Genomic DNA, 17,035 nt, shown 5'->3' with positions numbered 1-17,035 from the left:
ACTGAGTAGGGATATTATGTACCCCATACTTATTCACATGGGGGGGGACCTGGGGCCCCCTTGTTAAGCCCCCCCCCGCAGTCCCCCACAACCATCGGCCAGGGTTGTGTGGAAGAGGCCCTCCTGCCCCCAAGTCCCCCCCATGTTGAGGACATGTGGTCTGGTATGGTTCAGGAGGGGGCACTTGCTTGTCCCCTCCCTTTCCTGACCTGCTCGGATAAGGGTCTGGTATGGGTTTTGGAGGGACCCCATGCCATTTTGTTTTCTACATTGGGGATGGGGATTCCCATCAAAATCATAGCAGACCCGATCCCCGTGTTTTTAAACGCATCAAAAACCTGGAAAATGCACTGGAAAAAATGCATTAACCGCAGCCACACAGATGGGAACCTAGGGTTATTATCCTCCTACAAATGTCCATGTGCAAAATTATGTAGATTTACTCACAATTCCCTCAAGGCTACTAGTCACAAAATTTAAACGTGAACATTTAACAAGTAATATAGACTGTAAGGCAATAATAGTGACAATGAATTCCAAATTCTAGGTTCAAAATAAGGAGACGTTACATGGTAACCTACCCTAAGGCTGGATTCACACCTATGCAGATTTAGTGCTTTTTGCAGATTTGCACTACAGAACGTGTTCCATAGGAAACCATGTTAAGTGGACTGTAGTGCATTAAACTGCATAGGTGTGAAACCAGCCTAAATCCCTACTCTGTGACAAACTCAAGAACTTATGTGTAATGAGAGAACTGTGGGTTTAGTTTAAAACCACAACTGACTACAGGAGGTTTTAAGCACTCCTCCCTCCATGCCACATTGTAATTTTTGTTTTGGGGGGAGTGGGTAACTAAGCACCTGCTCCTATTTCTGCTCTGACCACCTAGGCGATCCGAGCGGAAGTTCTCCTCTCCCTCTTCCTCCCTGCAAGCTTCTGCGATCGGTCACAGGAGCTGAAGAACGGGGAGAGGTGTGTGTAAACACAGCTTCCCCGTTCTTCACAGTGGCAGTGTCATTGATCGTCTGTTCCCCGATATAGGGAAAGACGATCAATGACGTCACACGTCCAGCCCCGCCCCCCTACAGTTAGAAACACATATGAGGTCACACTTAACCCCTACAGCGCCCCCTAGTGGTTAACTCCTAAACTGCAATTGTAATTTTCACAGTAATTAATGCATTTTTATAGCACTTTTTGCTGTGAAAATTACAATGGTCCCAAAAATGTGTCAAAATTGTCCAATGTGTCCGCTATGATGTCGCAGTCACGAAAAAAGATTGCTGATCGCCGCCATTAGTAGTAAAAAAAAAAAAAAAAAATATTAATAAAAAATGCCATAAAACTATCCCCTATTTTGTAAACGCTATAAATTTTGCGCAAACCAATTGTTAAATGCTTATAGGTAGAATACGTATCGGCCTAAACGGAGGAAAATAAATAATTTTTATATATTTTTTGGGGATATTTATTATAGCAAAAAGTAAAAAAATATTGTTTTTTTTCGAAATTGTCGCTCTATTTTTGTTTATAGCGCAAAAAATAAAAACCGCAAAGGTGATCAAATACCACTAAAAGAAAGCTCTATTTGTGGGGGGAAAAAAGGACGCCAATTTTGTTTGGGAGCCACGTCTCACGACCGCGCAATTGTCAGTTAAATCGACGCAGTGCCGAATCGCAAAAAAGGGGTAAGATCCTTAACCTGCATATTGGTCCGGGTCTTAAGTGGTTAATGCATAATACATCTTGTGCCTCTTTATTCTTCAGTGTACCCACCTTGACTTTATTAAAACGCAAACATTATTTTCCTTTATTCCTAGTTTTCATTTATACAAGCCAGTTACAAAATTGCAGTAATGTCATTTTAAATAAACAACCTAATTGTAGTGTAGTATATTACAGCCACTTTGACTGGCATTATTAGCTCACACTACACCCATGGGTTTTCCCAAGCAAGAATCGCAGCACAATGGCCAACTCCACTCTTTATATTTCTCAGGATGTTTGTGACTGAATTTGTCAGTGTTTCTAGAGTTTACCTAGCACTTGACATTTGTGAGGGAAAATTATATATGCATTACAAAAGTTTCATAGCACATGCGTGTGTGTGTGTGTTTACAAGTGTGTGTTATATTACACCCGAGCTCAAAATGTCAAGTTCTGAGCTACTAGCCAGGCCTCAAAGGCTACTCACCACCAGTTGCCCCACCCTGCCCCTAATTCCACCCCTAAACACACCCTCAAAAATTTCATGAAATGACACTTGGACCCCTTTCACACTGGGGTGCTTTGCAGGCGCTATAACGCCAAAAATAGCGCCTACAACAGCCAAACCGGTGTGCTAGCAGGACGGTAAAAAAAAGTCCTGCTAGCAGCATCTTTGGAGCGGTGTGTGTACTGCTCCACCACAGGCTATACCGTCGGCAAAGCGGTGGATTTAACCCTTTCTCGCCCGCGGGGGTAGGGTAAAAGCGCCCCACCATCGGCCAAATAGCACCATGAAAGTGACGGTAAAGCACTGCTAAAAATAGCAGCGCTTTACCGCCGACACCCCCACCGCTCCAGTGTGAAAGGGGCCTTAAATGTTTCATGCAGAATTAAGTTACAAAACATAAATGTTAACAACAACTTTATCAGTGCCCCTCAGAACAGCCTCACCAGTGCCCATAAACACAGACTCACCTGTGCCTATCAATGCAGCCTCGTCGGTGCCCATCAATGAAGTGTGACTTGTGTCCATCATTGCAGCCCCACCTGTGCTCACAGTTGCAGTGTGACCTGTGCCCACCATTGCAGCCTCACTGTGCCCACCGTTGCAGCTCTGTGCTTCCAATGCTCTCCTCTTTCTCCATGCTTCCTTTCCCCAGGGCGATCAACCCCCCCGCCGGCGGTGCTTGTCCCCTGCTCCCAGGCTCCCTAATTTTCTACTCGCAAACTGCGAGTAGGCAAGTGGAAAATTTGAGGGCTGTATTACACCACTTGATCTCTGGAAGATTTACCCCCCTTCATGACCAGGCCATTTTTTTTACAATTGCACGGTCATGCAACACTGCACATAAATTACATTTATATACATTTTTTTCTTAAAAAAAAAAAAAAAAAAAGCTTTCTTTTGGTGGTATTTTATCACCACAAAGTTTTTTATTTTTTGCGCGATAAACAAAAAAGACAGACAATTTTGAAAAACAAAAAACAATATTTTTTACTTTCTGCTATAAAAGACACCCAATAAAAATAAATAAAGGTTTAGGCCAATATATATTCCGCTACATATTTTTGGTAAAACAAATCCCAATAAGTGTATATTGATTGGTTTGTGCAAAAGTTAGAGAGTCTACAAAATAGAGGATGCAATGGTGGGCACAGGTAAGGCTGCAATGGTGGGCACAGGTCACGCTGCAATTGTGGACACAGGTAAGGCTGCAATGGTGGGCACAGGTAAGGCTGCAATGGTGGGCACAGGTGAGGTTTTTCCTGGGGCAATCGCAGGGAGAATGGCTCCCGATCAACCCCACCCATCGACTGTGCTCGCCCCCTGTTCCCAATTATAGACTGATCATTTCTTTGTCAGTAGGCAAACGTACAAAATCAGCAGGGGATCAAATACTTTATTCCCCCACTGTATATTAACCAGCAAACACCAAAAAAATATATACAACTTGTTATAACGTATAAATAGTTCCGCCATTGCGGCTCAAACTGTCGTCTTACAGTAACAAAAATGGTCCCTTTCCGCTGAAGAATCGAAAACCACACAATAGAGGGCCGCTACAAAAAGGGGGCAGGGGGAAGGATGCTTCTTCTTTAGCAGTCACTGGCGCCTTAACTATAATCCTTTTTCTTCTTATAGGCTATTTGCGTCAACTTACTGGCAATTAGAAGCTTCCAGAAGATTATAGATCACATGACAAGTACCAATTAAATTATTTTGACAGGTAATGGTTATCTCTATGGGTCTACCTCGATACAATATCAAGGGGTCGCACATAGTTGCTTCCCCTCAGAGGCGTATCTAGTGAAAATAGCGCCTATGGCAAGCACTGAAACTGCGCCCCTGTCGAAACATTTGAAACTCATCTTTCAGATAACCTTAAAGGGGTTGTAAAGGTTCGTCTTTTATTTTCTAAATTGGTTCCTGTAAGCTCGTGCATTGTTGGTTCACTTACCTTTTCCTTCCATTTCCCTTCTAAAAAATTTTTTTATTTGTTTCTCACTTCCTGTTTCTCCCCAGTAAGCTTTCCACCATCATCCAAGAGGGGGAAAGTCATTTAGAACAGCTTACTGAACACCTTACTGAGGAGGAACAGGAAGTGAGAAATTCAGACAAAGAAAAAAAACATTTAGAAGGGAAATCGAAGGAAAAGGTAAGTGAACCAACAATGCACTAGCTTAAAAGGAACCTATTTAGAAAATAAAAAACTAACCTTTACAACCCCTTTAACAAAAAAACAGCTAACAAAACTAGTGATATTTATCATCCCTTGTGATACCTTGGGTAGTGACATATCCTCTTTATGGAGAAATTTGGGGTTTATTCAGGGGCGTAACTAGAAATCACAGGGCCCCATAGCAAAATGTTGTATGGGGCCCCCCAGAGCCGCCCTAGTGTCAATACAGCGTGACCTGTGCCCAATGCAGCGTGACCTGTGCCCAATGCAGCGTGACCTGTGCCCCATACAGCGTGACCTGTGCCCCATACAGCGTGACCTGTGCCCTATGCAGCGTGACCGGTGCCACATACATCGTGACCTGTGCCCTATACAGGGTGACCTGTGCGCCATACAGCGTGACCTGGTCCCCATACAGCGTGACCGGTTCCATATACAGCGTGACCTGTGCCCAATGCAGAATGACCTGTGCCCCATACAGCGTGACCTGTGCGCCATACAGCGTGACCTGTGCGCCATACAGCGTTACCTGTGCCCCATACAGCGTGACCTGTGCCCAATGCAGCGTGACCTGTGCCCAATGCAGCATGACCTGTGCCCCATACAGCGTGACCTGTGCCCCATACAGCGTGACCCGTGCCCCATACAGCGTTGCCCGTGCCCAATACAGCCTGGGCTGCCTGTGCCCAATACAGCCTGGCCTACCTGTGCCCCTTACAGCGTGACCTGTGCCCAATACAGCATTGCCTGTGCCCAATGTGGCCACAGTGCAGGCCATCAAATGCAGCCACAGTGCCCCATCAAATCAAATGCAGCCACTGTGCCCCATCAAATGCAGCCAACTGTGCCCCATCAAATGCAGCCAACTGTGCCCCATCAAATGCAGCCAACTGTGCCCCATCAAATGCAGCCAACTGTGCCCCATCACATGCAGCCAACTGTGCCCCATCAAATGCAGCCAACTGTGCCCCATCAAATGCAGCCAACTGTGCCCCATCAAATGCAGCCAACTGTGCCCCATCAAATGGAGCCAACTGTGTCACATCAAATGCAGCCACTGTGCCATTAAATGCAGCCCACTGTGCCCCATATAATGCAGACAACTGTGCCCCATCAAATGCAGCCAACTGTGCCCCATCAAATGCAGCCAACTGTGCCCCATCAAATGCAGCCAACTGTGCCCCATCAAATGCAGCCAACTGTGCCCCATCAAATGCCGCCAACTGTGTCCCATCAAATGCAGCCCACTGTGTCCCATCAAATGCAGCCCATTGTGTCCCATCTAATGCAGCCCACTGTGCCCCATCTAATGCAGCCCACTGTGCCCCATCTAATGCAACCCACTGTGCCCCATCTAATGCAGCCAACGGTGCCCCATCTAATGCAGCCAACGGTGCCCCATCAAATGCAGCCAACTGTGCCCCATCAAATGCAGCCAACTGTGCCCCATCAAATGCAGCCAACTGTGCCCCATCAAATGCAGCCACTGTGACCCTCAGCCCCCCCCACATTGGGCACAGTTGGCTGCATTTGATGGGGCACAGATGCAGCCACCATGCCATTAAATGCAGCCACTGTGACCCTCAGCACCCCCCCCTGTTGTCTGACCGACACTTGCCCCATCTTGGTGGCAGGTCAGGCAGTGGGTGACGGCGGTGAGATGTGGGACGGGCAGCAGTGAGCTGCTTACTCCCTGCACCTCTTCTTTTCTCCTGCTAGGCGTCCAATAGGAGCGCCTGTCCTTTCAGCCAATCACATGATGGGTATCAGACCTGCACTTCCTGATTGGCGGAGAGCCGGTTCATTGTTAGAAAAGCAAACATTAATTTGCTTTTCTAAACCCACCTGGATAGGCTCTAAGTGCTCTGTGCTCCAAGCCCACCCTAATGTGAAGCCTATTAGAGCCTAGGGCTCTAATCAGGTGCTTCAAACCCCCCCCCCTGCAATTTAGGCACCCAGCGTCCTAAAAGGGGATGGACACCTGAATTGGGGGTGACCATGGATAGATTCATGCAATGCATGAATCTATACATTCTACATAGAGGGGGTGGTGCCCTCAATGGATGGACCGTATATATATATATATATATATATATATATATATATATATATATATATATATATAGTGAGAAGTGCCATGCTTCTGGGAGAAGGATGTGCTGAACTTCTCCAATCTCTGCTACATCTCCCTACTCATCACCTGCCCACCAATACACAGGCACAGCCTCCTCTCCTGTATTACCACATGTGAGCTGCTGGGGCACTACAAGTACCAGCATGGCAGAAGGGGCAGGAGCAGTGTGTTCTATCAGGATGATTTTTGGAAAAAAAAGTGCTGGTGTGTGTGTATATATAGATATATATTTATCGATATATACACACACCAGCACTTTTTTTCCAAAAATCATCCTGATAGAACACACTGCTGCTGCCCCTTCTGCCATGCTGGTACTTGTAGTGCCCCAGCAGCTCACATACATAGCATGTGGTAATACAGGAGAGGAGGAGGCTGTGCCTGTGTATTGGTGGGCAGGTGATGAGTAGGGAGATGTAGCAGAGATTGGAGAAGTTCAGCACATCCTCCCAGAAGCATGGCACTTCTCACACAGAAAAAACATCTAACAGCAAGTGGAGCCCTGCTGCTACACAGCCTCCCCCTCCCCCTCCTCACCAGGATAGGTAAGCACTGATAATACAATTCTTCCAGCTCAGCGAGCTTACCTTTTATGAGGCAGCAATCCACCCCACACTGCAGGCTGTCCCCTCCTCCCTCTCATCTCTCCAGCAGTCGGCATCTCCGTATGTCAAAAAAGCCGCGCTGGAGAAGGGGGCGTGTACACTGTGATCCCATTGGCAGTGAAGAGGTGGGGCAGCTACAATCTCAAGATTTGTACATCAAAATGATGTCGGTAGTGGCCATTTCAGTGATAGATGTCAAAAAACACTGATTCCAACAAACTGTCCCTGCTTTTACCAAGACTGGCAACCCTGATGGGGCCCCCTAGTGGCCATGGGGCCCTCAGCTCGCCTCTTCCTCTCCTCTCTCTTTCCTTCACCGGGCCCCCCTGATCCTCACTCGGCTGCGGGCCCCATAGCGCCCGCATGGGTCGCTATGGCGGTAGTTCCGCCACTGGGTTTATTAGACCCCTGATCCCTCCTCTGCCCTCCAAGGCCAGGTAAATGCAGAACCAATACAGGAAGTGATGAAATCTTCATCATATAAGGCCTCAGTTTTCACAGAGGAGAGGGAGAAACTGATGTTCCTCCTTCTTCTTTGTGCGCTGCCAATCTGACCAGATGGAATGGGAGAGCCTGGGAGAACAGGGGAGGGCTGTGGCTGAACGCATCAGGGATAGCGCTGCCATTGTCCATTAGCAAAGGTGCTGAAAAGGAGATCCTGCCTATGCTTGGGAGGAGGGAAAAGGAGACCCTCAGACCCTGGTAAGTGCCTTGCTGCCCAGCCACTCAACAGCGCCCCCTTCATATGGCGCCCATGGCACTTGCCATGGCTGCCATACCCTAGATACGCCACATATGCTCCTGGGCCCCTGTTATTGATCTCATGGGGCCCCAAAAAATATTATTTAGACTGCAAAGGAGCCAAGGTCTGCAGGGAGAGAGGAAAGCATGAAAAAAAAAAGGAAAGCATGAAAGCATGCCTGCAGCTTAATCAAGAGGATCAGTCTCAGCATAAGGCATTGGCAGTACAGCCGTCCCTCCTGCTGGGCAGGTAGCTGGGCTCTGTTTTTGCACTGATAGGACCCCGAGCCAGAAGATCTGCAGAGACATCTCCTGACTGAGTCCACAGTCTTGTCAAGAAATACACCAGCCCTGATGCCACTGCTATAGTCCTGGCTATAGCATCCCTGACAGAAGGCGGCAGAGTGATATTCAGCTGCCAGGAAAGCTTTAGCCGAAACTATAGAGGTAGCATCGGAAAACGCGGCACCTGCTTACTGTGTGACCAGTCACTGCAGTTACAGGAGTATGAAATGAGAAATAGTCCCACTCGCAGCACTGTCATTGTCCATTAGCAAAGGTGCTAAAAAGGAGATCTAACCTATGCTTGGGAGCCTGGAGGGAAGAAGAGACCATCAGACCCTGGTAAGTGTCTTGCTGCCCAGTCACTCACCAGCGCCCCCTTCATATGGTGCCCATGGCACTTGCCATGGCTGCCATACCCTAGATACGCCTCTGCTTCCCCTACCCGTCATGAGGCAGAACCTAAATACTGAATTATAGCATGACAAATATAATGGTTTGAAATAACCACTTCCGGACCGCCCACTGTCGTTATACTTCGCTACTTTGAAGAATACCGTTGTTATGGTAGCTTCAAGAGCAGGGGGCCTGCTTTCAGATAAAAGTGGTCTCTGCTGCGCATACCCTCCGCCGCTTACCGGAGCTGTCGGCAGCGGCGGAGGCGATCCGGTCCTGTCCCTGGGCAAGTATGGAGACGAGTGATCGGAAGATGGGCCCCCCCCCCACCCGTCTCCATATCACTGCAGGGGGAAAGCATCGTCAAAACGTAACTTCCGCCCAAAGCTCTTAAACGTATTTATTTTTAAATTACATAAAAAAAAAATATCATTTTTTTTATTGCATTTAATCCAAATATGAGATCTGAGTTTTTTTTTGACCGCAGATCTCATATTTAAGAGGACCTGTCATGCTTTTTTTTTCTATTACAAGGGATGTTTACATTCCTTGTAATAGGAATAAAAGTGACCCAAATAAAAAAAATAAACAGTGTCAAAATAAAAATAAATTAAAATATGCGTAGAAGCGAAGGCATACGTGAGCAGCACTTGGATATGAAAATGGTGTTCAAACCACACGTGAGGTATCGCCACGATCATTAGAGTGAGAGCAATAATTCTAGCTCTAGAACTCCTCCAACTCAAAACATGCAACCTGTAGAATTTTTTAAACATCGCCTATGGAGATTTTTAAAGGTAAAAGTTTGTCGCCATTCCACGAGCGGGTGCAACTGGGAGGCGTGACATGTTGGGTATCAATTTACTCTGCGTAACATTATCTTTCACAATATAAAAAAAAAAAAAAAAAAAAAAAATGGGCTAACTTTACTGTTTATTTAAAAAAGTGATTTTATTCCAAAAAGTACGCTTGTAAGACCGCTGCGCAAAATACGGTGTGACAAAAAGTATTGTAATGACCACCATTTTTTTCTCTAGGGTGTTAGAAAAAGAAATATAGAATGTTTGGGGGTTCTAAGTAATTTTCTAGCAAAAAAAAAAATGTTTTTAACTTGTAAACACCAAATCTCAGAAAGAGGCTCGCTCCTTAAGTGGTTAATTAGTATAACAACAACATGTACAGTAACCAATAATAATTCATACAACTATATCAATACCATATATTTTAACTAACAAACACCAAATACCCTTAGCTCTTGTTTACATAACTTATATAGTTCAGCCATTATTGCTCAAGCTATCGTCTTATAGTAACAATTGAAACTGTCCCCACAAGCTCAACCTAAATGAGCCTGGCACCCCACCCAGGACATGGCCAATTCAATACAGGATAGGGAATCAAGATTAAAGATATCCAACTGAACATCATAGAGGACCTGACATACACTCTTCAAGATCCATGCCAGAAGAGCAAACCCTTGATCGAACAAAATTACGTATCTATTCCAAATTCCGTAGCTCAGGAACCAGCACCCACAAACAAGTCAGTGAAAAAAAGACCACATGCATCCTTAGTTGACCTAGGAAATAATTCCGACACACGAAAATTGAATGCACTCACTTGAATTCACAACAAAAAACCGACATAATATCTGCTTTGGCCAAACCTGCCAAGATGGCGAAGCATCATTAAATGAGGCATAAGAGATTAAACATAAGTCAGGATCTATACCTTCATTCAAAGAAGAACCAATTGGAAAGGAAAAATGGTGAATCAAATGAAAAGTATGGGGTTCCTTTTTGCAGAGTGGCGAAACACAAAAATCCTTAAAGGAAGGAGCAAGAAGTCATCACGAAAACCCTTAATTAATAAATCCGCCATCTGACCTAACAAATTCCTCCATTCACTTTGATCAATGTGGATAAAAAAAATTACTGGCAGAATTTTTTTTTGAAAAAAGTATATACCAAAGTAAAGGAACTACCACCCGCTGACCAGCCCACAATTGTAATGCTGGACATACAAATTATTTTTATTAACTGAATATGGAGAAACCTCCTCTTGCAGTGCTGCAGGCAATTACATGTATTTTGAGAGCAGTTCCCTGCTATTGTCAGAATACACAGATCAGTGCTGCAGCTGATTGCCGTTCCTGCAAGCAAACAACAGTTAACAATAACACACAGTAACAATTTAACCAACTCCAAAACAAACTTTTTTTTTTTTACATTTCAGAATAACTATTCCAGCCTTTGACTTTAGGGTCTCTCAAAATGTGATAGACTGTTACCTGACTAACATCTTTAGAGACCCTTCTTGTGCAGAATTGTGTGTGGTGAGGTACCCTAGACTAATAATTTACTACAGTGTGGTAGCGACGGAAGCAGTCCTTGTTGCAAAAGCCAGGATGGCTAGGACAGGTAAAACAAAAAAAAAAAACAGGCGTCACGTCTTATTCCATGTCTCAACATGCACGTTGACCTTTGTGGTGGGTACCTTGGAGGACATCTGGAAAATGCCTCAAAGCTAACTGAATCTGGATTTGTAAAGAGGTAACAGGGTTGGGGTGGTGGCGCTGCCTAGGTGCAGTAATAATCACTGTGTACCCTATGGATAGGTCCCCAATTAAGGGAACAGGTACAATGAGTGTAAAGCACCCCGACTAAAGAGGTGTGACAGTTATACACAAGGGAGTCTATATGCAAACAATAACAATAAGCAAACAGATGTGTGCTGGTAGATGTTCTGCAATAAATAAGCAAGTAGAATGACTATCCATGTACCACAGATAAACACTATAAGCTGGTAACTGGGCTAATGACCCCTGTAGGAAAGAGACATGCAGACCTAAATGACCATTCGATGTAAAGATATGTGCCAGATAGATGCCGTAGTAAATGTCCTGGATGGTCAATGGCTTAACAGTCCTCACAGTATGTATAAAAATCAGATTATAGAATGGAAAAACATATAATTGGAGAAAGTCTGTAATTTCTTAATAAAAACAGGCAATAGATCCGTGTCCATTAATACCATATCCAATAAAGGTATCTGCAAACATCAATAATAGCTGTAAAATGCATGGAGTCCAACAGAATAATCCAATGTGAAGGGGGTGCTCCTATGACACAATTCGAAGTGGTCCCGGTGCTCCCCTCTGGGTACCCCACTCACCAGATAGAAGCCCCCGCTTGGGGAAACATGCGTTTAGTACAAATTCCACCGCTCTGCTGCTCCCCTGCTCACTCGTTTATCAGCTCCTCAGGTAGGTACTCCAAGGTCCAGCTGTATAGACGTGGGTGAAGTGTGCAGCACAGCTCCCGCCGTTCCTCAGAGTAAAAAAAGGGACTCCAATAGTGCAATAATGTTTGGACAACAAATATTGCTAGTATAAAAAATCTATTTATTTCAAACAGGTGTGTGTCATAGCCTGCGGTATACAATACTGTTCCCCACAGGGTGGCTCGAATGACAGATGTACACACGATATAGCTCACTGATGAGCGTAAACAAGCATGGATAAGCAATGTTAAAAAGAAAAATAATAAAAACAAAACAAAAGAGTCTAAAATTGTCGCCAGCGTGCAGTAACACTAACTGGCTGAGCTGGGTATCGAGCGTGTAACCGGCGGAGATGGCGTGCGTTCCAGCCAGAACCCGGAAATGACGTAACCACGTACAAGCCTGACGTACGTTTCGAAATGATTTCGTCTTCTGAGGAACGGAGGGAGCTGTGCTGCACACTTCACCTAGGCAGCGCCACCACCCCAACCCCGTTACCTATATACTTCCACCTATCCTTTAGGGATAGATTTTAGGGGGGCAGCAGCCTATTACCACTCATATCCCAGTGCAGGTTTTCACCACATATTTATGAATCTGGATTTGGGTCACAGCGCCTTCTGGATATAAAAGGTCTGTGAATAGGTTTTCCTGAAATTTCAGAAATAATACAGTTCTTCCAGTTGCTTTGTTAATAACAAAACCATTATATAGAGCCAGTTGAAATAAATATATAGTTACATAGTTAGTCAGGTTAAAAAAGTCCATCTAGTTCAACCAAAAAAAAATCATACAATCCCATATACACAATCCTTCACCCAGAGGCAAAAAAACCCTAGCAAAGCATGCTCCAATTTGCTACAGCAGAGGAAAAAGTTACTTCCCGATTCCCCGAGAGGAAATCGGATTTTCCCTGGATCAACTTTACCTAGAAACCTATACACTTTTTCTGTACCAGTGTCTAACTCTGCAGACATTTAAAACAGCTTCATCATTTGATCGGTGAAGTCTACTCCTCCCATGTAAAGATTATAGTCATGGACACAGGGAGGCCTTTCAACGACACCAGATGCCGTGTTGATATAGACTGTTGTGTCTGGGTGCAAGTGGTTCTCCATTCTGCAAGCAGGCTTTCTCCCTAGTAAGTGGGGTGTTGATGAGCTATTGGGGGAAGTTGTCCATGTACAAATGGTACCACTTACGGAACAAGGGTGACACCCATTGTTCCATTTTCTCTTACCACTGCTTCCCATGTAGTCTGGACATCCAGGAAGCTCCAGCTGACTGCGTTTTCCCCTGTGAATTCTAGAACAGTATGTATAACCTGTGGCCTTTTCACATCGCTTATACAGTTTGATCCTCATATGCTGTGGAGATATTGCCTTATTTCAAGCCTGTTAGTAAAATGTACAAGGGACTCATCTATGCAGAAGTTTTGTCAAGGTGTATATACATCTGAAAATTATTTGGAAAAGGTCATTTACAAGGGGCCAAATTTGTGGAGCAGTCCATTGTCAGGGTCACCCGAGGACAGAGGGTATTGTCACTGAAATGCATTAACCGATTCCCAACCAGCTTGCATACATATACGGGGGCAGAATGGCTCCCCTGCGCGAAACCCCGTACAGAGATCGCACTGCACGGTGGCGGACCCGATGTGCGTGGCCGGCGGTTGTGATCGCTGCTGGCCACGCGTGATCGTGTGCATGAGCGCCATTCATAGGGGTTTTGTGTGTGTGTAAACACACAAATCCCTGTGCTGTTAGAGAAAAGGAGACATGTCATTTGTTCCTAGTAAGTTTGAGCAGCGAAATGTCTCCTCTCCTACTCCGTCCTATCCCCACACGGGTAGAACACACTGAGGGAACACACATTTAACCCCTTGATCGCCCCCTAGTGTTAACCCCTTCCCTATCAGTGTCCTTTACACAGTAATCAGTGCATTTTTATAGCACCGATCGCTGTATAAGTGTCAGTGGTCCCAAAAATGTGTCAAAAGTGTCCGATCTGTTCGCGGCAATACCGCCAAAAATCACAGACCACCACCATTACTAATAAAACATGAAAACGCCATAAATCTTTCCTATAGTTTGTAGACACTATAACTTCTGTGGCACATTTAGGCATTGTGGGGCACTGCAGTGAAAAAAATTACACGCATTTTTTATGCGTTGTGGGCAAAATGTTCAGTATATGCTACCTTAACGCAATCACATAAAAGCAGAATTGAACCACCACGCCAAGTGAAAAAATTTGGACCCCCAGGACCTTTTGCTATAATGCGCACGTTACAGGCCTAGAAGATGCAACTCCTGCACATGCACACATCCCTTCACAAAATTGTGCCAAGACTGTACACTGAGCTGCATATGCTTGGCTCAGTGTACACCTCCAGAATAAAGTGCTGACCGGCAGGGAGAAACATCTATGACAGGAGAGTTATGCTCAGAGTTTACCATCATTAAAACCCTACCAGTTAGCATGTTTCACCAAAGCAACTTTAGTTCCACTGTAAAGAGAGAGAAAAAAAACTACCAATACATACATAAAAGGTCCAAAACATACACCACCTTAACACAGTTGTAAAGATATATTGCATCTCTTGTGTCCTTTCACCCCAATAGGCTAAAATGTTCAACACTTACCTACCAGAAATTACGGGCTCCTATCAGCTGCTGGCAGCTAGTCAGAGAAAGCCAATCAGTATCTCTGCCTGAACACAGACTTTTCCAACTTTTGCCAACCAAGGAAGTCTGGTTATTAACAACATTGCCTAATAGGTTAAGTGCAGGGGGTAATGCAATATAACTTTTCTTTAGCATAATGTTCAGTTTAAAGTCCTCTATGTTAAGGTAAATGAATATTCAATAAATTGGAATAATTTCTTTATGTAGAGGTTCAGCAAAACTGCAATATTTAACAATGCAACTTACATGACTAATGCATACATAATTACAGTTTCTCCAGTCAATAAAATCATTTTGGCTCTTCGTTACCACTCAGAAAATAACGGGTTTAGCAAAATAATTTATATTTTATTCAATACAAGTTAAAGAAAACAATTGATGTCAAGTGCTAAACATACAGTAACAAAAGTTTTTTTTTTATATATATAAGAAACAATAACATAATTCCATTTACACAATCCTAGGCTAGAATAGATTGTAGCCTAATCTGTAGCACATGAATGTACACAATTCCCATATTTTTATAAAGAATGTAACAAATGACATACTCAAACAATACTGCTAATGGATATCGATGTAATCAAATGAAATATTTGGTTGTGAAATCGTAGACTGCTAAAAAAAAAAAAAAAAATGTTAGAAAGCCTGGATCAAAACACAACCAACGTAACATAGGAATACCATAAAACTAGTACAGACTAAAAATTAGATGTCTGCATCAGTAGATATTCTCACTTAGATGTGGTATTTTATAATTTGCAACAGCACACTTTTTATTGTTTAAATAAAATGTGTAGTTTTAGTAAAGAACAGTCACTACTTTTTGTTCAAGGGACCCAATAATCATTGTAACAAAATCAAACAGTGGCTGTTAAAATGCAAGTATTATGGCAATGGATGGTAATGTAGCATACATAAGTGGGCACATTGTAGTGCCCCCGAAATACACCTGTGCTTCAAAAAAATGTAGCATGCCCTAAAACCGTGTGCAACAAGGAACATTACACTTTGAAAGGGCAAAACCAATGTAGCAGGCCTCAACATACACAAATGAGTACATTGCAGTCCATTGTGATCAGATGTAAATAGGACCCAACACTTGACTTTGAAGATTTACAGTGACCCATGCCATTCCTTTTGCTATCACATTTGAGAAATACCTACGCATAAATGCTATTGTCAGCTCTTTATTATTCCCTCTCTCTTCCATCGCTCCAAGAACCCATGAAGAGCAGCTATGTGTATAAAAATCAACTTTACTTTCAAACGTCTGATCTTCATTGCCTTTGTACAAGAAAATGGCTTGGATACAATGACACATTTTCTCTTTTTTTCTGACCGGCTGGAAATATTTTATATTGGCGGATGTCAGTCTATAAAAAAAAAAAATTATATTTCAAGCCAATTAAGAAAGGAGTGAAGACATCATTATACCCAGGCAGACTTTGTGCATGACTGCAGTGGAGGTGGTTGGTTTTTACAATCTCACATGAGTGGTTCCTATACAGATACATAAGAAAAGAACAGCATGTGCTACTTTAAGAAAAAAAATGGTAGACCTATATTTAAAGAGTACTGTGCGCTGCTCACAACCACCGAACAGATTAAAAGTTGATTATAGGGCTGCTGTTTCAATGTCAAAAAATAAAATAAAGTACCAATGGTGACCACAAACGACTCAAGATGCCCACTGCATTGCTTTCAACTAAGTGGTTAACTTCTGATGTCCAACTTGCTCATAATAATTCATTGTTGGAAAACTGTGTCAGCTGACTGATCCTTTCCTTTTCCACAATGGTAACCATGCACACAACGCTTCATTCCCCTGTGGATTTGGGCACTACAAATGACAAGAAGTTTCCCTAATTTCCAGAATGTGTGGCCATTAATGGTTAACGTACTCCACTACAGTGTACTACTGGTCAAGAAAATGTGAAGTGTAATCCTTAGATTACTGTACAGGTGTGTATTTATAGAAAGACGCATTACAATTCTACTGAAATCGTGCCATTCTCTTAAAAAGGAGGAAACTACAAAGTTTTTACATGCAGGTTCAAGAAAGCTTTTTTGTTAAATTGTGAGACGCATGTGCTATCCAACACCCATCTCGATACTGAAAGCTGAACATTCCAAGCTGTGTCCCATTGTCTTGCAGCTTCCTCTGCCTGGGTTATGTGAACTTCCTGTATGAATCTGGCACACCGTGTGGGCAGCTGAAGCTTCATGGCAATGGGACTCAATGCACACTCATGCAAGTTTATACACAACAGCCCAACAGACAGGTCTAAAGGCTGGTCAAATCATGCCTGCATGTCCATCTTCTGATGACAAAAAACGCAGACATCTGCTAAATGCAAGGTATTTAAAAAGACTACAGTCATGTGTCATATTAGTAATGCACAGAAACTAACCATTCCAATATTTTTTTTCATTTTTTTTTCCTTTTTAAATCAGAAGGATAAAAAAGGAACTTGTGATGGCCACAATAGTCAAGCTAAATATTGACGGATATATAGT

Source organism: Rana temporaria, chromosome 1 (genome assembly GCF_905171775.1).
Source record: "Rana temporaria chromosome 1, aRanTem1.1, whole genome shotgun sequence".
Classification (NCBI taxonomy): domain Eukaryota; kingdom Metazoa; phylum Chordata; class Amphibia; order Anura; family Ranidae; genus Rana; species Rana temporaria.
This window is presented reverse-complemented; position numbering follows the sequence as displayed.